General features: G+C 41.4%; 1 protein-coding gene across 13 annotated transcripts in view; it reads right to left on the reverse strand.

Moving 5' to 3' along the window:
* Positions 1 to 26,535, reverse strand: part of Gga (ADP-ribosylation factor-binding protein Gga) — a 251,519-nt gene that overhangs the window by 214,004 nt on the left and 10,980 nt on the right. Inside the window, exon 1 of one of the 13 annotated variants that reach the window (XM_076183003.1) lies at positions 1,417 to 1,553. The exons of 11 other annotated variants lie outside the window; for them this stretch is intronic. The gene's annotated coding sequence lies outside the window, so the exon portion shown is untranslated. Of the gene's footprint in view, positions 1 to 1,416; positions 1,554 to 26,535 lie in introns of those variants that run through there. One more of the 13 variants, XM_076183005.1, reaches the window with a different exon arrangement.

The following is a 26,535-nucleotide window of genomic DNA, read 5'->3' on the forward strand; positions in this document are numbered from 1 at the left end:
TGGTGACACCACGTCTCGTCACCAGTGATAATGCGGTCCAAGAATCCGTCACCTTCGGCTTCATACCGATCCAACAAATCCTGACAGACATCCTGTTGGTGATCCTTTTGGTCCTGCGTGAGCATTTGTGGAACCCACCTAGCACACACTTTGCTGTATCCTAGGGATGACAACATCGTTTCCAGTGCACTGACACCCGCATCCAACTCTACATGCATTTCATTCACCATTACCCGCCAATCAGCATGGATGAGTTGATCAAGGCATACTTTGTTTTCCGGGGTGGTGGCTGTGCATGGGCGTCTGGAGCGTACTTTGTCACTCACATCTCTGTCGCCACTCTGAAATCGACGAACCCATCTCCTAACTGTGCTGACATCAACTGCATCGGCTTCATAAACATTCACCAGGTGTCGGTGAATGTTGATTGGTTAAATTTTTTCTGCATCGAGGAATTCAATGACGCATCTCTGCTTTTGATGTACGTTCATGACAGGGATTGCTTTCTGAGAGTGTCACACCATCAATATCTGCAACAGAGATGAAACTTTCAGGTCATGAGTGCATAAGTTCAGTCATTATAACAATGCAATTTGCAATCCCCTCGAATCCCTTCACGCAGAATAAAAAAACAGGAGGCATTACTTTTGGAACAACCCTCTATTAGCATCAGGAATAGAGCTAACAGAGCATTAGGTTTCATTGCTAGGATGGTTACGAATAGAAGTGCCGAGGTAATTGTCAAACTACCTGGCATTAGTTAGACCCATCCTTGGCTATGCAGTACAGTTTGACTCTGTCCTATAGAATGGATATCAATTCACTAGAATCAGTACAGAGGAGTATGACCAAAATGATACATGGGCTCAGAAATTTACCTTACAAGAGGCTTTGGCACCTTAACTTACACTCTCTGGAAAGACGCAGTGTGTGGGGTAATCTAACAGAGGGGTTCAAGTGAATCAAAATTTTTAACTAGGGTGATGCAAACAAGGTCATCATATCATGGCAACAGGACTGGATTCGCAGTAATGGATTTAAATTGGACAAATTTAGATTTAAGAAGGAAATAGGCAAGAACTGGTTTACTAATAGGGTGGTCAATGAATGGAATAGAATTGTAACCATGTAATGAGGGCTAAAATTATTTATTATTCTAAGAAACAGTTAAGACAACTTTATGGATGGGGATGATGGGTGGTAATGGACATGGAACTGCCTAATGTAGGCCTTATGGTCTCTTGCAGTCTCCCTCATTCTTATGTTCTTATCTTAGTCAGGGATTTGGAGTAGATGACTGTTTGTAGATGTCACTCCACTTATAGCTGAGACAATGGACAGAGTGAAGCTGTTACTGGTACAGTTTGAGAGGGTATATGAGAGAAGGAAACATAAAAGTTAATATGGGCAACCTACAAGGAGATGAGATGTACAAGGAATGTTGATAGTTGGGGGCTGGAGGTGAGTTTCAAGGGTGAGAGGCTAAACGAAGTGGAGAGCTTTCAAATATTTTGAGTTACACACACACTGGCAGCTGAACAAGTCGATTGTGCCTGAGAACGTTCCATGAATTAATGCTAAATACAGGTAGTTGTTGAATTACAAATGCAATTGGTTCTGATTGACCAGTCATAACTCAATTTGGTCATATGTCAGACACATGTTAAATTCCCAGAGGAATAGTAGACTCCTTAAAGTCATAATTCACCCACATTTTCTTACATATACATTACATATATACATCTTTATATAAATATATATAATCATATTGAGTACTCTGAACACGTGTCTCTACAACACATTTCTCTAACCATTATTCTGTTTCCTATTGTTAAGTTAGGCTTAAATCAAAGAGAATATTAAAGTTACTACAATTGGTTTAATATTGAAAACATATAAAAATAATACAGTAATACTGAAAAATACAATTATGCAGAGATGTTGAAAAAATAGAAAACATTTGTGGAAATACAAAAAGACAATTTAAAACAAAGACACAAACAAAACTTAGTCGCTGCTCGGATAGCTGGTGCTGGGCTGTGAATCAGCTGTTGGTGTGGTGGGAGGAGGGATAATGGTTGGTGTTGTAGGGGGTGGGGTAATGGTCGGTAAGGTGGCACCAGGGGCAACGGTAGGAGTGACTGGTGGAGTTGTGCGTTTCATGAACACAGTAAGCTTCGTTTGGATTGATTGCTTTTTTTTCTCATCATAAATTTCACGATATGGACGCACCACATCTTTTATCATCCTTTCAATCCTTCTAAAGCGTTCCAAGTTAGGGTCCATTTCTTCCAACTGTTTAAGTCATAATTCACCCACATTTTCTTATATATACATTACATATATACATCTTTATATAAATATATATATAATCATATTTAAGTCATATTTAGTACTCTGAACACGTGTCTCTACAACACGTTTCTCTAAACATCATTCCGTTACTACAATTGGTTTAATATTGAAAACATATAAAAATAATACAGTAATACTGAAAAATACAATTATGCAGAGATGTTGAAAAAATAGAAAACATTTGTGGAAATACAAAAAGACAATTTAAAACAAAGACACAAACAAAACTTAGATGTTGCTCAGATAGCTGGTGCTGGGCTGTGGATCAGCTGTTGGTGTGGTGGGAGGAGGGATAATGGTTGTTGTTGTAGGGGGTGGGGTAATGGTAGGTAAGGTGGCACCAGGGGCAAAGGTAGGAGTGACTGGTGGAGTTGTGCGTTTCATGAACACAGTAAGCTTCGTGATATGGACGCACCACATCTTTTATCATCCTTTCAATCCTTCTAAAGCATTCCAAATTAGAGTCCATTTCTTCCAACTGTTTAAGGAATTTATTCATTGTAGCGAAGCTTTCTGATAATCCCTTAGTAGTGAATTTCCTTATTGGCAACTCTTCTTTTTCTTCCTCTGCCTGTCTTCTCTCCTCTTCAGCCACTCGTTCCTCTTCCAATGCAATGAGTTTTTCATTTGTTAGTTCACTGGATTCTTGATCTAATAATTCTTCCACATCCTCTAATTCACATTCCAATGAAAGTTCTTTTGACAATTTCAATATTTTTTCTTGTATCTCACGGAGTTCTTCACTTTCAAATCCAGTAAAACCATTTGAGACACTTTTTCCAAATAACATTCATACACTTTTCAGTGACAGCCTCCCATGCAGCAGATAGATTCTTGATGCACATAAGAACATCGTATGGTTTCCAAAATTGATATAGCCTTAGTTCTGGGTTGGCATCTATAGCAGCTATTGCTTGGGCAAAAGTGATTCTCTAATAGTTTGCTTTGAATGTTGCAATTGAACCTTGGTCCATAGGTCAAAGAATTTGTCATTAGGTGGCAAATTAACAACTTTCACATTGGGATGAATACCACCCAAGTGAGGTGGATGTCTAGGTGCATTATCCAACAGAATTAAAACTTTAAAAGCTATTCCTTTTTCTAACAAATACTCATGCACTTGAGTTATGAAGCAATTCACAAACCAGTTTTCAAAAAGTGGCCGAGTCATCCATGCCTTACAATATGATCGAAAGTAAATAGGCAAAGTGTGCTTGTTTACATGTTTGAATGCACGTGGGTTTTCCGAATGGTAAATTAAGAACGGCTTCAGTTTGAATCCTGCAATATTCCCGCCAAGCAGAAGTGTAAGCCTGTCCTTTTAAGCTTTAAATCCTGGCATTGTTTTAGCTTCTTTATGGTTATAAGTGCATTCTGGCATTTGCTTCCAATACAATCCTGTTTTGTCTACATTAAATATTTCCTGTGGAAGATAGCCATCATCTGTAATAATTTTATCAAGCATTTCCACAAACTTAGCTCCTACATCTGCATTTGCTGCTTCTCCAGTCACACAAACACTATGAAGTTGAAATCTTTTCTTAAATCTTTTAAACCATCCAGTATATGCAACAAAATTTTGCGTGTATTCATCTCCAGCATGTTGCTTCAAAGTCTAAAACAGACTTTTCGCCTTCGTCTGTATGGTAAACAGGCTTAATGGTGTCCTTTTCTGAATTTGGTCTTCCATCCAAACACTTAACCCCTTCCATACGGTGCCGCACACGTAGGCGTCATGAGGAGCAAGTGGATTCGCGACGCTGCCATATCGCCGTCTTGATTATATTTATTGTAGTCGCCCCTGTGTTTTTACATTCTCCCAAATGCGCCCTGAATCCCATTCTCTGTGGTTTTCAAAATTCGCGGGTGAAAGAGAGAACGATCGATATAAGCGGCGACTATATTTTATGATGCGAATATTATTACGTTACGTCATACGGCTGGCATTGGCTGCTGCCCGCGAGATTTAAGTCCCGTACTGAAGTGGTTAACAATTTCTCCAGGTCCTGGAGCTGCAGCGTCTACGTCGTGGGACCAGCCCCCAACCCCAAGAGTTGGGGGCCAAACAGCGGCAACCACCCCTGGCCATCAGCTCTACGCAGGTGGCACCGATCCCCAAGAGGAGCTACGCCTGCCTTGGGAAGTACCACAATCCTTTTCCCAACATGCAATGTTACGTTTTTTCTGCACCGAGGGGTGATTTTCCGGCGATTACCCATCTTCTTCTACTTTTAGCCGGAGATGTAGAGAGCAATCCTGGGCCCACCACAAAATACACATGCCCAACATGCTCTAAACCCATTACTTCGAGCAGACAGACAAAGGGCTCAGTTCAGTGCAATATGTGCAAAAACTGGGCCCACCTCACTTGTACAACACTTGCTGACACAAACCAATACACAAACACTTGGACATGTTCTACCTGCCCTCCAGTAACCCCCCTCCCACCTCCCCAACCACCGCCAGCACCCTTACCCACTCCCAATTTCCCTTTGCCCTTACCCCCGATCAGTACTCCCCTTCCTTTGTCCCTGATCTCTCCTCTCCCCCCCTCTAACCCAGATCCTATACCTTCCCCATTACCACCCCAACCTCAACCCCAAACGGCAACATACAACACATACAAAACACACAACATCAACATATTACAACACAACATTGACGGTATTAACACGAAAAAACATGAACTTGAACACTTTCTTAAACAACTCAACATACACATTGCGATTATACAAGAAACAAAACTAAGACACTCACACAAAACACCATCATTTCATAATTACACCACCATCAGACAAGACTGGACCGACGGCAATGGCGGTGGACTCATCACCCTGATCCATCACTCCATCTGTTTTGTGGACACAAGTGCCACAACCAAAATTCTCCTCCCTACCACAGATAACACAACAGAAATACAATCCATTCGAATCCGCACAGGCAACAAATCAACACTGACAATAGTTAACATGTACATTTCCCCACAATCATCCCCCACAGTTCCAAACACCTTCAGGCCTCAATTTAGCCAACTAGCCTCAATCCCCAACCTGATCATGGGTGGTGACTTCAACGCCAAGTCGCCTGCCTGGTATGTCGACAACCCTGACACAGACAGAGGGCTTGATATACAGACTCAGTTTGACACATTGACTATCATGAACAACACACATAATCATACACATATCCCACACCAAGCCCTCTACACTCCCTCCTCTCCTGATATCACCTTCTGCTCCCCCTGCCTAACCCCAACAACATCATGGAGAGTGGTCGGAACCCTTGGTTCTGACCACCTTCCAATCATCACCACCAAAACAAGATGCACCCCAGTTGGCCACAGACACACATACACCAATTACAAGAGAGCTAACTAGGAAGCTTTTACTAAAGAGACAGATCAACATTTTGAAACACTTAACAGTACACCAATCACAAACATAAACATTGCTGTGCACACTTTTAATACAATCATACAAAACGCAGACAAGAGATACATCTCTAGAGGCAACAGAAAATCACACAACCCCAACTTCACACCAGAAATCCAAGACCTCATCAGACAACGTGACACACTTAAACACGATACCCCCACACCTATCCCTCAAAACATAGCAGACCAAATACAAACACTAAACACTGTGATTGCTAATAAAATACACAAACAAAAAACACAAAATTGGCAAAACTTTATCAATGCACTTGATCACAAAACAAACACCAGCAAATTGTACAAAACACTCAACAGCATTACACTATCCAACAGTAACACTACACGCTCTCATGCAGCAATAATCACAACAACAGATAATCTACCCTCAAACAGACAACAAGCAAATGCACTCATACGTCATTTTGCACAGACAAGCCATCTCACTTCTCACCCTGACGACCGACGCACCATTCGACGTAAGAAAGACTTCCCCACAGACTCAGACTATACACCCTTCATAGACAGTCAGACAAAACTCATAATACATAATCTCAAGCACTCATCTGCCTGTGGCCCTGATAACATAAGCAACATCCACCTAAAACACATTGGACCACAAAGGTATACATGCACTCACAAACATTGCAAACTACCGTATTTTCCGGCGTAGAGTGCGCGACTTTTTCCGTTGGAAGGGCCTAAACATGGGGGGTGTGCGTTATCCGGTGGTGCGCGTTATCCGGTGGTGCGCATTATCTACGGCCTACGATAAAAATTCTGCGGCTGTGTGTGTAATTTTTTTTTCACAACAACGTGACGATGTTGGCAGTCACAAAGTCGGGACGGCACACTTCTCTGTGACATTCCGTGAGAACAAGAAGAACAGCCATGGTGATATGAAAGAATACGCCAGCATGGGCCATGTAAATATTTGGTATAGGTAGGTATCTATCGAATCTTATTTTTCATGTTTAAATAGGCCTAAATACCATGAAACATGATCAATATTCATGATATTTGCCCATGTTCACAGCATCCTAGTTTGAATTTTTATGTTGGCTTTGTTGCTTCACTTTAGGTATAGTACAAATTCCGTTGCGGCCATTCATAAACTCGTGTCAAACACGTGACTACAACACCCTCTTTCGGGAGTTATATTAACTAAACGTCACCTCGATGAGAGACTGTCCTATTTCACCACTGTCATTGCATGTTCAAAGCTAAAACAAAGCAGTCTGTAGTTTGTTTCAGTATTAAAAAAAAATGGTAAAGACGAATTATTTCCTTAAGATATAAAATGAACATTTTCTGTAAAAATCCCGAAATTTTTCTGTATATTTTACTTTCAATAAACTTTTTTTAGATCATATTTCCTACAAACTATTTAAGCTACAAAGTAATAAGGGACCAACGCACAACATGAGTCATATACCGGTACATGTAGTTCCGATTTTTTCTTAGTTGTGTCCTGATTGATGCCTAAACTGACAATTTAGTGACAAATCAACAGATTTCCCAGCGGTGGCTCTAGCCAATGAAAAATACTTCTCCATGTAACCTCGTTCACATGATACTAAGTAATTAATCGCCGTTATTTCATTGGTTTATTTTTACTAACATTAATTATCGTAGTCTATGCAAATATTTGGGATCCGTAAAACAGCACTGGTACTAACATCATGAACGTTGGCCGTTTTAGCTCACCCGGAATATGCGAGATCAGGGCCGAGATTGACAGTTCTATTGCCAATCTAGCCTACACTAAACACCCTCTTGCGAGAGTTTGTTAAACTAAGCGTCACTTCAGTAAAGACACTTATGAACTGAAACATAGTTACTGCATGGCGATAAAAACTTGTACACGGTGATAAAAACTTGTACACAGTGATAAAAACTTGTAAGATGAATTATTCCCTCAGGATAGTAAATTAAAATTTTTCTGTAAAAATCCAAAATTTTTCATGTCCATTTTGTATTCAATAAACTTTTCATGGCTCAAATTTCCCACAAAACAATGGACCAACGCAAGCAGGAGTCGCATACATGCAGTTCACGAGCTTTAGCCACCAGTGACTTTTCCTGGCATGTGCGTTATACGCCGGTGCGTGCTATCTGTGTACTGAGATAACGTAGTGCATGGGTGCACATTATAACCCGATGCGCATTTTAAGCCGGAAAATACGGTACAGCTATTCACACAACACTATACCTGACATCTGGAAGCATGGTAAAATAATCACCATTCCAAAACCGAACAAAGACCCAACAATCCCAACATCGCACCGCCCAATCACACTTCTCTGCACCCCCTCTAAAGTCATTGAATGCCTAATACTTAAACTTGTCACACCACATATTCCCCTTGCTGACTCAAAACACGGTTTTAGGCCACTATACTCCACAAACACTCTTCTGATAAACCTCACACAAAGAATTTTAGATGGCATCAATTCAGATAGGCCCCACCACAGAACACTTCTCATAACATTAGACATTAGTAAAGCTTTTGATGCTATCCCCCGCCGCAACCTAACAAATAAAATATATAACACAGACATGCACAATAACACCAAAAGATGGCTGGCCAATTATCTGGCAGGTAGGAATGCTTACGTGTCATATAATGGCCAATCATCGCACATCAGAAACATTAAGAATGGAGTACCACAGGGCTCAGTTCTATCCCCCACACTATTTAATCTATACATGCATGACTTACCCACACCAGACAACCCAGAAATACAAATCTCTTCCTACGCAGACGACATAACAATCACATGCACACATCATAACACAGACAAAGCTGCAGAAATAATCCACCCATACCTTGATACACTCAACACATGGTTCATCACAGACTCAAAATAGCTCCAACCAAATCTACAGCAACACTTCTCACCAACTGGACAATAGAACACAAATACATACCTCATCTCTACATCAACAACACTCTAATACCACACACAAACACACCGAAAATTCTTGGTGTAACATACGATACATCCATGTCTTTCAAACAACACATCACAAACATAAAAAACAAATGCACACCTAGACTTAACGCACTTAAGTCAATCACTGGAACGACATTTGGACAAAACAAAGAAACTAATATAACAATATACAAACAATGCATACGCTCAGTGATGAATTATGTGAGTCCTGCATGGGCTCCTAATCTCAGTGAGACACACCACAACACCCTTCAAGTCATACAAAACAAAGCCCTAAAAACAATTACAGGCTGCACAAATACAACACCAACAGACCATTTACACCATGAAACAAAAGTCCTCAAAGTCAAGGACCACCTCGACATGAGAGGCACACAAACACTTGCCGCAGCCACCACAAACACATCACACCCGCTACACTACATAGCAGAACACCCACACACACCAAGAAACATTAAAACAACACCCAAAGACCTGTATCACACACAGATACTCTCTTTTCTTCCTCCACAACCACCAAATACCAGCCTCCGGAAACATATTCATAATCACATCACTCACTGCTCCATTAACACACTGAAAGACAACACACTGCTGCATGCCAGACCCCCTGATATCCACCCTTCTGAATCCTCTCTCCCACGAAAGGATAGAGTCCACTTGGCCAGAAGAGGCTGGATGACCGCATTGTGAACAGCTGCCCAGGATGTAACACTTCACCCCATACCATACAACACATAATGGAAGACTGCATTATACACAATCATGCACGCAAACAACACAACATACACTCTATAAAGGTTTTGTGGGAAAACCCAGTTTCGGCTGTGGCATTCCTTGGGGAGACGGGACTGCTCGGACAGACAGTCTAGGGAACGACAACAACAACAACAACCATCAATGCACTGTGCCTTGTGAATGTAGATGATATGAGTGATGAACAGAGAATGACACAGTGGGAAGATTGGGCCCTGGGGGAGGCTGGGTAAATGTGTCTTAAGCCTATCAGAATGCAGAACCTCACTAAGTCCCTGAAATGGGTTGAAAACCATGAATTTATTGGGATGAAGCCTCTGTGTCACCAGAAAAGGACCAGTAAATTTGTTGTCTAGCTCAGACTGGTACTCAGACATTTGTTTAAAAACATGATCACTCACTTGGATGGAAACAGGTGTAGCCTATGTTGTTTATCATGTTTGATCTAGAATCCTGAAGTTTCCTTTTGACAGAATCATAAGTGGTATGCAATGTATGAGACTGAAGCTGACTGTAATATTCAGAATTGTAGACAGGACAAATTGGACTATCCATAAGATCATACCAAAGCCTCTTCTCAGAACCATAAATGACATAATGAGGTGTCTTTCCCTTTGTTACACTGATAGTGCTATTAATGCAGGCACTGATATGGGGTAGCCAGTCTTCCCAAGTTTCGTGCAGACCATTAGCAACATGCCTTAGGATGTCAAGTATTTTCTTATTTGTCTGCTCCACCAGACTGTTAGAGGGGGGATGATAAGCAGTTACAAAAGTCTGGGTGATATTGTATTGTTTGCAAATGTTGGCAATGACCTCATTCTTATCCCCTACAGAGTCAGCACCATATGTTGTATGCCACAATTGTTTTATGAATTGAGCGTCAGTGGCATACATCGTATGCCACAACTTGAAAAATTCGCCAAAAATAGGCATTATGTTGAGGGTTAAATCTAAGGGTAATGACCAAGTAGCCCTATCCATTGGCTATAAAAGGCACTCAAAATTCTTTATTTATTGACGAAATTGGCAACCCTGGCAGCAGTTTTTCAGGGGGTAACTTAGGGTATAAAATCACCCTTTTTGGACATAACTTAGGCGATTCTGGTGTATGAAACAAAGTATGAGGTGAAGTTGTACTTCGACATTTAGGCAGGTGCTATTTAGTAATGGTAGTTGCTTGGTCGTATGTCAGACACTTGTTAAATTCCCATAGGAATAGTAGATTCTTAAGGTCATAATTTACCAACATTTTCTCATATATAAATTATATATATATATATATATATATATATATATATATATATATATATGCATATATCATCATATTTAGTACTCTGATCATGTGTCTCTACAAACTGTTTCTCTAAACATCATACCATTTCATATTGTTAAATTAGGCTTAAATCAAACACAGAATATTAAAGTTATTACAATTGGTTTGATATTGAAAACATATAAAATACAGTGGATCCTTCCTTGGATCAACATTTTGCTTGCGACAGCTGTAATGACTACCATTTATTTTTTTATTTGTTTGTAATTATTCGTCTTTATTATTTGCTTGATTTTCATTTATTATCTGTCAATTTATTATTATTTACTATTCACCTGTTTGTTTATTATCTATCTATACCTATGCATTTATTTTATTTATTATTCTTTATATTATTAGCATTTTTATTTTATTTCTTATTATATATATTTTTTTGCATCCGACCTAGTTATGGACCAAAAGGCCTCCTGTCGGCATGCTCCCTCCCCCCCTTTATAATACTGAAAAATACAATTAGGTACAGATGTTGAAAAAATAGAAAACATTTTTGGAAATACAAAAACACCACTCCTCACATAGCTGGTGCTGGGCTGTGGATCATCTGGACCAGCTGTTGGTGTGGTGGGAGGAGGGGTAACGGTTGGTGTTGTGGGGGATAGGGTAACAGTCGGTATGGTGGCAGCAGGGGCAACGGTTGGAGTGACTGGTGAAGTTGTGCGTTTCATGAACATAGTAAGCTTTATTTGGATTGATTGCTTTTTTTTTTTCTCATCATAAATTTCATGATATGGACACACCACATCGTTTATCATCCTTTCAATCCTTCTAAAGTGCTCCAAATTGGGGTCCATTTCTTCCAACTGTTTAAGGAATTTATTCATTTTAGTGAAGCTTTCAATTCCTTACTGGTAACTCTTCTTCTTCTTCCTCTGCCTGTCTTCTCCTCTTCAGCCACTTGTTCCTCTTCAAATTCAGTGAGTTTTTGATTTGTTAGTTCACTGGATTCTTGATCTAATAATTCTTCCACATCCTCTAATTCACATTCCAATGAAAGTTCTTTTGACAATTTCAATATTTTTTCTTTTATCTCACTGAGTTCTTCTTCATTGTCAAATCCAGTAAAATCATGCACATTTTGACACTTTTTCCAAATTACATTCATACATTTTTCAGTGACATCCCATGCAGCAGATAGATTCTTGATTCACATGAGAACATAGTATTGTTTCCAAAATTGACGTAGGCTTAGTTCTGGGTCGGCATCTATAGCAGCTATTGCTTGGGCAAAAGTGATTCTCAAATAGCTTGCTTTGAAAGGCATACAAACCACTCCCACCCATTCCATTCCCTACATATTCCACTCCCCTCCACCCTCCTTCTTATCTTGGCACCTCCTGGATGATGGGTCATCCCTGCATCCTGTACACTGCCCTGGGTCAGAAGCAGTGTTGCAAGACACAGCACATCCACAGCAAGGCCGCTTCATAGATTCAGGCTACATCAAATTTTTTCTCATGCATACTTCCTTAACCCCCATCCCCCACCCACTCCCCCTCATGCATCACAGCATCATCCATACACAACCCTTCTCCATTCACCCCTACCTTGTCCTCTCCTGTCCTTCCTCAACAGACATTCCTCTCTTTTGTAATGCCCCTTTCACCCCATCCATCCATCTCATTCTAGGGCACCCCTCATATTCACTCCTTCCACCTCTTTTTCTAATCTTTCTTCACTCATTCTTTCCATGTGTCCAAACCATCAACCCTATCTCCCAGCTCCTTTTCCACCCCTGTTCTCCTCCTCACCTCCTCATTTCTCACTCTATCTAGCCTATCTAGCCCTATCATACTTCTCAGACATTTCATCTCATACACATTCAAACTACTTCTCTCTTCCTCTCTTATGTTCCATGTTTCTGCCCCATACAGTGCTGTTGGCACAATCACAATCTTGGGGATATTTTGTAATAAAACTTTTCAGTGGATACGGAGGATGCTTGTGCTGTGATGAACAAAGTGTGAATGAGACACTGAGTGAGTGAGCAGCATCACTATCGCGCGTTGAGAGATGGAGAGGCGGACAAGAGGGTAGCATGTGAAAATACAAACTAATAAGTACATATTACAGTAAAAGCCCTTGTATCTGGCATCAAGAGGACCCTAAGACATGCTGGATATAAAAAAATTGGGCCTTCTTTGGAGCAGGAGAGGAAGGGTGTTTCCACTGCACTGACTGCCGTTTGGTCTCTGGCTCGAAGTAGTAGACCCAACACTAATCTTGGATTACAAAGGCAGAACATGCCAACAGGAGACCTTTTGGTCCATATCTAGGTCAGATGCAAAAAAAATCATAAATGATAAATAAACAAATGAATAAATAAAAAATATAATAATGTAAATAAATAAAATACATAAATGCATAGGTATAGTTAAATTATAAACAAACAGGTAAATACTAAATAATAATAAATTGACATATAACTTATAATAAATGAGAATCAAGCAAATAATAATAAACACAGACAAATGATAAGAAAACAAATAAACAAATACAAAATAAATGATAGTCACTACAGCATCTTGCTTAAGTGTTTATCTAAATGATTCTTAACCCCTTCCATACGGTGCCGCACACGTAGGCGTCATGGACTTAGATCTCGGTGGCAGCAACCAATGCCAGCCGTACGACGTGTCGTAATAATACTCGCATCATAAAATATAGTCACCGCTTATATCGATCGTTCTCTCTTCACCCGTGAATTTTGATAACCATAGAAAATGCGATTACAAAAGAATTAGAAAGAATGTCATTATGGAGGGGCGACTACAATAAATATAATCAAGACGCCGATATGGCAGCCTCGCGAATACACTCGCTCCCCATGACGCCTACGTGTGCGGCACCGTATGGAAGGGGTTAAAGCTTCGAACTGAACAACATTGCACTGACTCTGCAGGAAGTTTATTCCATTCATCAACTACACGGCTGTTGAAGTTGTTTCTACCCACTTCCAAATTAAATCCATTTCCAGACAGTTTGAAACCATTGTTTCTTGTCTGATTCTCATTCAGTGTGAAAATTTTGTCACTTTAGATGTTGGGTGAGGAAACATTCAAGAAAACTGACTGGATCTGTTTCAAAAAGTGCCAAGTTTGCCTGCGACATGACCAGCCTGGTGGGCTTTTGATCAGACATCAAAAGGTGTGCCACCCACCAAGCGGACAACTTCGACATGTCAAGTTCCTTGTGCAGAATGTTCTCTACTCATTCATGGGAGATGCCTACAGTATTTGCTATCTGATTAACAATTAAATATCTGTCATCCATCACCATGTAGTGAACACAGTCAATATTTTCTTAGGTGGTTGCTGTGGCAGGTGATGGATGACACAAAAAAATGTTTAAAAAAATGGAAAACATAGGAGGGATACAAGGCAACCTACTAAACTGGATGGTAGATTTCCTGAATTGTAGAAAAATGAGAGTACTCAGAGAAAAGTATTTAGGTTGGAAGGAGGTGACTGGTGGAGTCCCACAAGGATCTGTATTGGCTCCAATATTGTTTGCTATTTATGTGAATAGCAAACAGTTATATATATATATATATATATATAGTTATATATATATATATATATATATATATTAGGACAATATACAACTGGAACTAAAGAGGTAAAGAAAGTGGGATCTAAAAAAAACTGGGAGTAATTATCTCAAACATGTCCTCTGATAAACAAATAAACAAAATTGTTGGAGAATCCTATAACTTACTAAGATCAATAAAAGTGGCTATTTGGATGAAGAAATGATTAGAAGTCACATTAATAAGGCCTTGACTGGAGTATGCTGCAACATTATGGTCACCCACTACCAAAAAGAATATAAAGAAAATTTAAAGAATCCAGAGAGCAACCATGAAAATGGCCCCAGCACTTTCAAACTTATCATATGAAGAGACTGTCTAAATTGAAATTACCAACTTTGGAACAAAGAAGAGAGGTAACCTATTGACCATCTATTGAATCATGAAAGGGATGGAAATACTTGATAGAGAATACTTACTAATTGGGACAAGAGAAACACAAGAGGACACGGAAAGAAACTCAAAAAAGGATAGCTATAGAAGCGATCTGAAGAAAAACAGTTTTCCAAACAGAGTGGTGGACACTTGGAACAAACTGGGAAAAACAATAGTGTGTGCAAAAACATACACGAATTTAAGAGCACACTAGACACTGCGAGATACAAAGGTGGAACACCATGAGTGTAGCTCTCCTTCCCATAAGATACAACTAGCTCAACACATAATGGAAGACTGCATTATACACAATCATGCACGCAAACAACACAACATATACTCTATAAAGGATTTGTGGGAAAACCCAGTTTCGGCTGTGGCATTCCTTGGGGAGATGGGACTGCTCAGACAGACAGTCTAGAGAACGACAACAACAACAACAACTAGCTCAATATTAAAATGACCTCCACTGAACTATTCCATGGAAAATTAATCTATTACAAAGGCAACAACCTGTTACCTGGCAGATATATCAATAAGATTGTGGGACAGATGAATGGATTGCTGCATTGCTAGAGATGATTATACAAGAATTTACAGGAAGAAAGTGGTGTAGTAGATAAATGCAAAGATGAAACAAAACTGTCTTACAGGTTTATAAATGGTAAATTGGGACACAGAAAATATAATCACCAAGTTAATAGTGGGTGGTGAGGTCTTTGAAGTGGCCTCTGTTCACACAGAAATAATAAATGAAAGTTCCATTCTTCACGAAAGAGCAATTTTCTAGAGAAAAATGAGGAGAGCAAAAACCCAGATTCAGATGATATAAATGTAGAAGTGAGGGAGGTACACAATCTATTGGGATCATTGGATGTGACAAAAGCTTCAGGACCTGGCGGGATCTCAAAATGAATACTTACAGAATGTAGGGAACAACTAGCAAAAAAATTTAGTCTTATTATATGTTCATTGAAAGAAGGCATTGTGCTGCTTGATTAAAAAAGGGCAAATGTGGTCCCAATTCACAATGGTGGAAACAAGGAGGCACCATTAAATTATAGGCCAGTATCACTGACCAGCACAATAGTGAAATTATGTGAAAGGATTGATGGACCAAATATCTTAAAGAGATGAACATTCTGACAGACAGTTTGGCTTCAGATCTGGAAGCTCTTATGTGTCAAACCTTTTAAGCTTTTACTTGAGAGTGACTGACATTCTGTAAATGAGAAAGGGGTGGGTGGACTGTGTGTACCTCAGCCTAGAGAGGGCATTTGATAAAGTACCTCACCATCCCCATATGTGAAAATTGGAGCATGTTGGAGGACTAAGAGGCAAACTACTAGAATGAATGAAAGATTTTTTGAGGATAAGATACATGAGGACAGCAGTAAAGGATAAGATGTCAAGATGGAGAGTAGTAACAAGCGAGTTCCACAAGGTTCAGTACTTGCACTGATAATGTTTTGTGCCTGTCAATGACATGATGGAAGGAACAACAAGCTATGCCAACATATTTGCAAATGACACAAAAATTATGACAAGAATGAGATACAAAGAGGACAGCAGACTATTGCAAAAAGATCTATACACTATTTTTGCATAGGGCCAAGCATGGGAAATGAAGTTCAATAGGAGGATGAATGGCCAACTCCTCCCACTAGGTCTGATTTTTTAATACCCACATGACATTCAGTCCACATATGAAGAACCTGCCAGTGAGGAACAACAAGAAAACAACTCATTGAAAATCATCACTAGTACAGACTTTGGGAAGCAAAAAGAAACCCTAATAACAATCTATAAACAGTTCATAAGAGCCACCCTAGAATATGCCTTCACAACATAGTTTCCAACAATCAGCAAATCAAACTTAAATATCTTAAAAACACTAAATGGAGCACTGGGAATAAAAACAGGATGCACCAAAACCAACTTTATGGGACACCTGCACTCAGAAGAAACCAAAATCTATCCAATAGATAATATAAAAATTATAGGAACACAATTCTATGCCAAAACCATGCACAACACACACCCTTCATGCTGCATCTCAAAAACACTACCAACAGAATGTGAAAAATATATATATATATATATGTATATATATATATATTATTCAAACATCTACCACAACTTACCAACCAAACCACACAAAAGATCCACACTTGATTGATAATCAAGGCATTCAAGAAAGACCACCAACCCTTAGATACAGCGCTTGTGACACTATCCACCATTAACCCCTAGAATATAATAATGCCTATGTAGGTGTCATGTGGAGCAAGTGAGTATACAAGGATGTCAGCATTGGCATCCTAATTATTTTGTAGTTGTAGCCGAGTGACCTTTGTATTCTGTGAATGGGCTTGATTGGTTTTTCTGTGGTTATAATCATTCTGGGTGAAAGAGAATGAGTATAACAGCTGTAACTTTATAATGCATGTATTGTGATGCATTATCATACATCAGGCAACCTAATGTGCATGCAAGTATTTGACTCATACTGAAGATGTTAAGATAATACCAACACAGAATTGGCCTGGCCACAGATTCAAAGTGCCCCAGATGCAACCACCACACAGATGACACAGAACACCTCACACAGAACACATACATACATATACCAAAGGCTTTTCCCCCTTACAAGGGAGGTAGCCAAAAAACAAAGGCATAAAAACCATTCCTACCCATTCCATCCCTAATACACTCCACTTCCCTCCACCCTCTACCCTCCCTCTTATCCACTGCCCTGGGTCAGAAGCAGTGACTCAAGACACAGCACATTCACAGCAAGGCTGCTTCATTAAATCGGTGACCCCCCCTCTCCATCCCCTCATGCAGAAAAGAAGACGGGGAGAAATCCCTTTGGGCTGCGTCAAATTTTTCTCATACATACTACCTCATCCCCCAATCCATTCCACCCCATGCATCACATCATCCATATACAACCATTTTCCATTCACCCATCTTCTGTCCTCTCCCAACCTTCCTCAACAGACATTCCCCTCTTCCCCAAAGCTCCTTTACCCCATCCATCCATCTCATCCTAGGTCGCCCCCCCATGTTCACTCCCTCCACATCTGCCTTCCATACCTCTTTTACTAGTCTTTCTTCACTCATTCTTTCCATGTGTCCAAACCATCCCAATACAGAACACGCCACACTAATAATACCCAGACAAAAACACAATATCTTTTCTATTTATGATCCTGAATGGAGGCCGTTGCCAGTATCTTGGAGGCCATCTTCTGCAAGAGAAACCAGTAGTGCCAGATTTACTAGTGATAAATCAAAGCTGCTTTCACCCTGTCCACCCATCTCATTTTTGCTCTTCCCCTCAAGTTCATTCTATCCAAATCTGCCTTCCACACTTTTCTGATGCTGGTGTGGTAGTGTCTACATTGAGGGCCCAAACACCAACCCCCAGAAGAAGTTGGGGACCAAACAGTCACAATAAGTCCTTATCACCTTGGAGGGTGGCACAAATCCCTGGGAGCAGCTTTGATTGGCTGGGGCAAGTACAAAAACCTTTACCCAAGAGTAAACTTTCATGTTTTTTCAACACTGAAGAATGATTCTCTAGTGATCATCCCTCTTCTCCTCCTATTAACCAGAGATACAGAAAGCATCACTGGACCCACCACAAATCACACATCTGTCATGCTCTAAATTCATCAACTCAAGCCATCAGACAAAAGGCTTAGTTCAATGCAACTTATTAAAAAAAATTGGGTTCGGCTTACACAACATTTGCTGACATAAAACAATACATAAACATCTGAACCTGTTCCTCATGCCCACCCCCAACCTCCCCACCCTCTGCCTGCATCCTTGCCAACCCCCCTACCCTTGCCCTCCCCCATCCACTCCACCTCCTCCTACTAATCTTAATCCTGCCCCACCTGTATCCCAACAACATGCAGCAACCTCCAACATGTACAGCACACACATCAACATATCACAATTAAACATTAATGTCATCAACACAAGAAAACACCTCACACAACACAACATACACATTGTCTTTAAACAAGAAACAAAACTATGACACAACACCCTCCTTTCATAATTTCACCATCATCAGACAAGATTGAAAAAAAAACATTGGCAATGGGCTCATCAGCCTAGTCCACCAAATCCCTTACCTCCCACTGACAGCACCACCAAACCCCAATCAATCCAAATCCAAACAGGTAACACATCCACAATCACAATAGTCAACTTGCACATTACCCCCCCCCCATCATCCCCCATAGTTCCTGACATCTTCAGGCACATTCTCAACCAACTCATCACCATCCCCAACCTTATACAGGGCAGCGAATTTGACATCAAGTTGTCTACATGGTATGTCAATAACCCCTACATGGACAGAGGGTTTGATTTACAGGCACAATCATGAACAACACATGGTTCATCACAAACAGACTCAAAATAGCTCCAACCAAATCTACAGCAACACTTCTCACCAACTGGACAAAAGAACACAAATACATACCTCATCTCTACATCAACAACACTCTAATACCACACACAAACACACCGAAAATTCTTGGTGTAACATACGATACATCCATGTCTTTCAAACAACACCTCACAAACATAAAAAACAAATGCACACCTAGACTTAACGCACTTAAGTCAATCACTGGAACAACATTTGGACAAAACAAAGAAATGGGCTCCTAATCTCAGTGAGACACACCACAACACCCTTCAAATCATACAAAACAAAGCCCTAAAAACAATTACAGGCTGCACAAATACAACACCTACAGACCATTTACACCATGAAACAAAAGTCCTCAAAGTCAAGGACCACCTCGACATGAGAGGCACACAAACACTTGCTGCAGCCACCACAAACACATCACACCTGCTACACTACATAGCAGAACACCCACACACACCAAGAAACATTAAAACTACACCCAAAGACCTTTATTACACACAGATACTCTCTTCTCTTCCTCCACAACCACCAAATACCAGCCTCCGGAAACATATTCATAATCATATCACTCACCGCTCCATTAACACACTGAAAGACAACACACTGCTGCATGCCAGACCCCCTGATATCCACCCTTCTGAATCCTCTCTCCCACGAAAGGACAGAGTCCACTTGGCCAGACTGCGATGCGGTCACCACCCAGCACTTCTAAGCTACCAGAAGAGGCTGGACGACCGTGTTGTGAACAGCTGCCCAGGATGTAACACTTCACCCCATACCATACAACACATAATGGAAGACTGTATTATACACAATCATGCACGCAAACAACACAACATACACTCTATAAAGGATTTGTGGGAAAACCCAGTTTCGGCTGTGGCCTTCCTTGGGGAGACGGGACTGCTCGGACAGACAGTCTAGGGAACGACAACAACAACAACAACAACAACACCCAAAATCACACACATATCCCCCATCAAGCCCTCTACATCCCTCCTCTCTTGACATCACTTTTTGTTTCCCCTGTTTAACCTCAACAATAATTTGGAAGGTGCTCAGAGCCCTTGGATCTGATCATCTTCCAATTGTCATCACCACCAATACATGTTACAACCCTGCTGGGGAGGGCTTTCACTGAAGAGCGAGAACATTTTGAGACACTGAACAGTACACCAATCACAGACATAGACACTGCTGTGCACACCTTCAACACAACTATACAAAATGCAGATAAGAAATAGATCCCCAGAGACAACAGAAAATCACACAACCCATATTTCATGCCAGAAATTCAAGGCCTCATCCAACACCACAACACACTCAAACATGCCACCCCCACACCTATCCCTCAGAACATAACAGACCAAATACAAGACTTAATATCGAGATAGACAAAGTACACGAACAAAAAACATTCAATTGGCAAGCAACACTCTTAATCACAAAACAAATACCAAAAAAATGTACAAGACACTTAACAGCATTACATTATCCAACAGTACTACATCATACTCTCACTCAGCAATCACAATAAGAAGTCACCCAACCCTGAAACAGACAAGCAAACTGTCATGTCCTTAACGTGAACAGAACCCTGTTGTTGTGTTGTGTCATGCCCTGTGTGAATCAAGTCTCCTGGTTGTAATTTTCAGGCACACCTTGCATGAATATACAGGTACTCCTCGTTTAACGACGACAATTGGGACCAGCGCGCCGTCGTTAACCGAATTGGTCGTTAAGCGAAAGTGTATACATATACGTACATGTACTGTATGTACAATGTCCAGCAATACATGTGTCTTTATTTTCGTGTATTTTCCCTCTTTTATACAGTACATTAAAGCTTTATTTACGGTGGTTAGGTTCCTGAAATTACCGTTGTCATGGTCGGGGTATCGTGAACGTGGATACCTCTCTCCAACATTAAGGCCAGGACAATCACCAAGGCCCTGATGTCTTATTTCAGTAAGATGGGCAAGCCTCGGGAGGTACAGAGTGACAGGGGCACCAATTTTTTAAGTGGGATATTCAGGGGAGCCCTAGAAGGCTTCAACATAAAACACATAATCGCTTCAGCATATCACCCCCAGAGCCAGGGGAGTCTCGAAAGGTTCCACGGAACCTTAAAACGTATGATTAGAGCCTTTGTTTTAGAATTCCAAAAAGATTGGGATGAAGGCATAGACTTGTTACTCTATGCCTCCAGAATAACTGTCCATGAGGGTTTAGGTTTTTCTCCATTTTACTTAATGTTTGGCAGGGCACCAAGAGAGCCCCTCGCTTCCCTGTATGACCAGCTATTGTCAAAAACTCCAGAAGGAGGTATCCAATATACTAAATTAGTAGGTAACAACTTCGAAAAGCTAAGAAGAATCAGACAGATAGCAAAGAAAAACCTTGAAGTAGCGCAGGGAAGTTATAAGAACCAATATGATAAGAAATCAGTTAGGAGGGAGTTAAAGGTAGGAGAATATGTGCTTGTACTGTCCCCTCAGAGAAACTCATTGCATCCAAAATATGAGGGACCATTTGAGGTGCTCGAAAGAAAAGGGGGTCACAACTATGTACTGAGAAATCCAATGAGAAGATCTGGGATACAGCAAGCACATATTAACCTCCTAAAGGAATTTAAAGGGGAAATAGAAAAAGAGGCAATTGGTGCAATTGAGACAGGACAAACTGAGGGAAGTCTTGACTCAGATATTGAAGATCTAACATTTTCTTATAATTTGGACAGATCAGATAACAATGAGGCATTGGAGAAATCCTTGTCGTCATTGGAGGGAGAGATGCGGGAAGAAGTTAGAGCAATACTCCGCGAGCACATCCAGGTATTTTCCCCATGCCCCAGCGTTACCCAAGTAATCCATCACGACGTCATACTAGAAGATGGTGCCAAACCAGTGAGACAAGCGCCATACAGATTGTCGCCCCAGAAGAAAATCATGGAGGAAGAAGTTCAACAACTCATGACCCAAGGATTGGTGGAGCCTAGTACTAGCCCCTGGGCCTCACCGGCCATATTGGTACCAAAACCCGGAGGTGAGTGGAGGCTGTGCATGGATTACAGGCAAGTAAATGCGGTCACCCAGGCCGATCCTTATCCCCTCCCTAGAATTGATGACCTCATTGAGGAAGTTGCTACAGCCCACTTCCTTTCGAAGTTAGATTTGATGAAAGGGTATCACCAGATTCCCCTTACAAGTAGGGCCCGCACGATATCTGCATTCGTCACACCCCATGGGCATTTCCAGTATACTGTCACCCCCTTCGGAATGAAAAATAGTGGTGCATCCTTCCAGCGCCTTGTGAATTGGCTTGTCGAGGGATTACCAGGTGTCAGAGCCTATTCGGACGACATCGTTGTGTTTTCCGACACGTGGGTTGATCACCTGTACAGGCTGCAGGGGTTGTTTGACAGATTAGCACAGGCCCACCTCACCGTGAACATGAAGAAGAGCTCATTTGGGAGAAGTTCTATCGAATACCTGGGACATCAAGTGGGCCAAAACAGCATCACACCATTGGAAGCCAAGATCAAGGATATAGTGGAGTTCCAGGTTCCGAAGACACGACGAGGCGTCAGAAGATTCCTTGGCATGCTGGGATTCTACCGCAGGTATTGTCCAAATCTCGCGGATGTGGCTGCTCCTTTAACCCGCATGCTCTCTTGTAATCCTTTCAGGTGGAATGAAGGCGCAAATGCAGCCATTGAGGAGTGCAAGAATCTTCTCTCTAGAGGTCCTGTCTTAATTGCCCGACTATGGTAAGACCTTTATTATATTTTGCGACGCCAGCAAAGTAGCTGTAGGTGCCATGCTTGCGCAAGAGAAGGATGGCGTCATGAGGCCCATCTCATTTATGTCTCAGGTTCTCAAGGACTACCAAACACGGTATTCTACCATTGAGAAGGAAGCTCTTGCCCTTGTATTAGCCCTTAAGAAATTCCATGTATTCTTAGATAGAAAAGTAGTTATCCTTAGTGATCATAATCCATTGAAATATATCATAGAAAGTAAAACTAAAAATGATAGGCTGGCTAGATGGGCGATAGCTCTCCAAGGTTACAATTTAACAGTAAAATATATTCCAGGAAAGTCTAATGTGGTAGCTGATGCCTTATCACGTCCCGACATAAAATGCTCAGACCCCGTTTCACAGGCCTGATCATTTTTTCCGGCGAAAGGGGGATATATGTCATGGCCACGTTCACGATACCCCGACCATGACAATACGTTGTAGCGAAGGAGCCCGGATCCAAGAGAAACAATGAGCCCCTTTGTGCGCAGGGACTCTATGGACAAGAAGTGCGCGCGAATGTGTCAGCGGAGGAGTACGAAATCGGTGACCTCGCCGATATCAGGTCAAGGGGCACGCACGCCAAAACCAGGCGGCGACGTAGAGCCAACATATAAAGTCACATTACATTGTAGAATTAAGGTATCAGGTAGAAATTATTTTGTGAGCCCTCTCCACACAAGAATAAAGGAAATGGTGGAAGTGTGGAGTTGGGTAAATAGAATTAGGATAAATTAATTAAGTACATGTTGGCACCTGTGCTATGACGCTGGTGTCGTGCGGTCTGTGTATATAAGAAGGGGAGCAGTGGTCCTTACCCCACCCTGTTCCTGCACCGCACTCTGTTCTTGCTCAACATTGGTAAGAGATATATATATTTATACTTTTATACAGATCAGATAACAATGAGGCATTGGAGAAATCCTTGTCGTCATTGGAGGGAGAGATGCGGGAAGAAGTTAGAGCAATACTCCGCGAGCACATCCAGGTATTTTCCCCATGCCCCAGTGTTACCCAAGCAATCCATCACGACGTCATACTAGAAGATGGTGCCAAACCAGTGAGACATGCGCCATACAGATTGTCGCCCCAGAAGAAAATCATGGAGGAAGAAGTTCAACAGCTCATGACCCAAGGATTGGTGGAGCCTAGTACTAGCCCCTGGGCCTCACCGGCCATATTGGTACCAAAACCCGGAGGTGAGTGGAGGCTATGCATGGATTACAGGCAAGTAAATGCGGTCACCCAGGCCGATCCTTATCCCCTCCCTAGAATTGATGACCTCATTGAGGAAGTTGCTACAGCCCACTTCCTTTCGAAGTTAGATTTGATGAAAGGGTATCACCAGATTCCCCTTACAAGTAGGGCCCGCACGATATCTGCATTCGTCACACCCCATGGGCATTTCCAGTATACTGTCACCCCCTTCGGAATGAAAAATAGTGGTGCATCCTTCCAGCGCCTTGTGAATTGGCTTGTCGAGGGATTACCAGGTGTCAGAGCCTATTCGGACGACATCGTTGTGTTTTCCGACACGTGGGTTGATCACCTGTACAGGCTGCAGGGGTTGTTTGACAGATTAGCACAGGCCCACCTCACCGTGAACATGAAGAAGAGCTCATTTGGGAGAAGTTCTATCGAATACCTGGGACATCAAGTGGGCCAAAACAGCATCACACCATTGGAAGCCAAGATCAAGGATATAGTGGAGTTCCAGGTTCCGAAGACACGACGAGGCGTCAGAAGATTCCTTGGCATGCTGGGATTCTACCGCAGGTATTGTCCAAACCTCGCGGATGTGGCTGCTCCTTTAACCCGCATGCTCTCTTGTAATCCTTTCAGGTGGAATGAAGGCGCAAATGCAGCCATTGAGGAGTGCAAGAAACTTCTCTCTAGAGGTCCTGTCTTAATTGCCCGACTATGGTAAGACCTTTATTATATTTTGCGACGCCAGCAAAGTAGCTGTAGGTGCCATGCTTGCGCAAGAGAAGGATGGCGTCATGAGGCCCATCTCATTTATGTCTCAGGTTCTCAAGGACTACCAAACACGGTATTCTACCATTGAGAAGGAAGCTCTTGCCCTTGTATTAGCCCTTAAGAAATTCCATGTATTCTTAGATAGAAAAGTAGTTATCCTTAGTGATCATAATCCATTGAAATATATCATAGAAGGTAAAACTAAAAATGATAGGCTGGCTAGATGGGCGATAGCTCTCCAAGGTTACAATTTAACAGTAAAATATATTCCAGGAAAGTCTAATGTGGTAGCTGATGCCTTATCACGTCCCGACATAAAATGCTCAGACCCCGTTTCACAGGCCTGATCATTTTTTCCGGCGAAAGGGGGATATATGTCATGGCCACGTTCACGATACCCCGACCATGACAATACGTTGTAGCGAAGGAGCCCGGATCCAAGAGAAACAATGAGCCCCTTTGTGCGCAGGGACTCTATGGACAAGAAGTGCGCGCGAATGTGTCAGCGGAGGAGTACGAAATCGGTGACCTCACCGATATCAGGTCAAGGGGCACGCACGCCAAAACCAGGCGGCGACGTAGAGCCAACATATAAAGTCACATTACATTGTAGAATTAAGGTATCAGGTAGAAATTATTTTGTGAGCCCTCTCCACACAAGAATAAAGGAAATGGTGGAAGTGTGGAGTTGGGTAAATAGAATTAGGATAAATTAATTAAGTACATGTTGGCACCTGTGCTATGGCGCTGGTGTCGTGCGGTCTGTGTATATAAGAAGGGGAGCAGTGGTCCTTACCCCACCCCGTTCCTGCACCGCACTCTGTTCTTGCTCAACATTGGTAAGAGATATTTATATTTATACTTTTATACTGTGCTAGAAAATCTATTCCCTTTGCTTTTTCCATTGCTTTTCTTTATCCCCGCGAAGAGAAAGAATATCCAAAACAAGGCTACGTTTTGAATCTAATATTCTAGATTGAAGGAACTACTCGAATCCTAAGTCTCGATTCAATGTATAAACTCAAACATAGAGCCTAGATTCGTGACAACCGTATATGACCAAATCCGCGTATGCTGACATTCCATATTGAATACTGGGGTATTTTTTTAGTTTCGACCATGGACGCAATATAGCAATAGAAATTTAATCATTAATTTTGTAAATTAAAATGTATCAACGTAATATGCAATTTTGTGGGCGGAAATGAAAGTAAAAAATACCATGCTACAAGAAAATATGCTAATGAACAAAGTCGGTAGCATAGGCTCGGGACGCCATCTTGTCGTCTGCCAACGTCTCTCACGAGGACGAGCCGGATGACATTTAATTTGCAGGTAATGATTTATCAAACACAGGTTAGGTTAGTTTAGTTTAGGTTAGACGGATTTATCATCCTTTCATTTCTTCGACATCGGCATCTATCATAACAAACATGGTGTACCATTCGTCCGACATGACTTCGTTACTTACGAAATTTGTTTTAGCACCTATTTTTTCCGCTC

This window comes from Oratosquilla oratoria, chromosome 3 (genome assembly GCF_046742065.1).
Source record: "Oratosquilla oratoria isolate Oo_2021 chromosome 3, ASM4674206v1, whole genome shotgun sequence".
Classification (NCBI taxonomy): Eukaryota; Metazoa; Arthropoda; class Malacostraca; order Stomatopoda; family Squillidae; genus Oratosquilla; species Oratosquilla oratoria.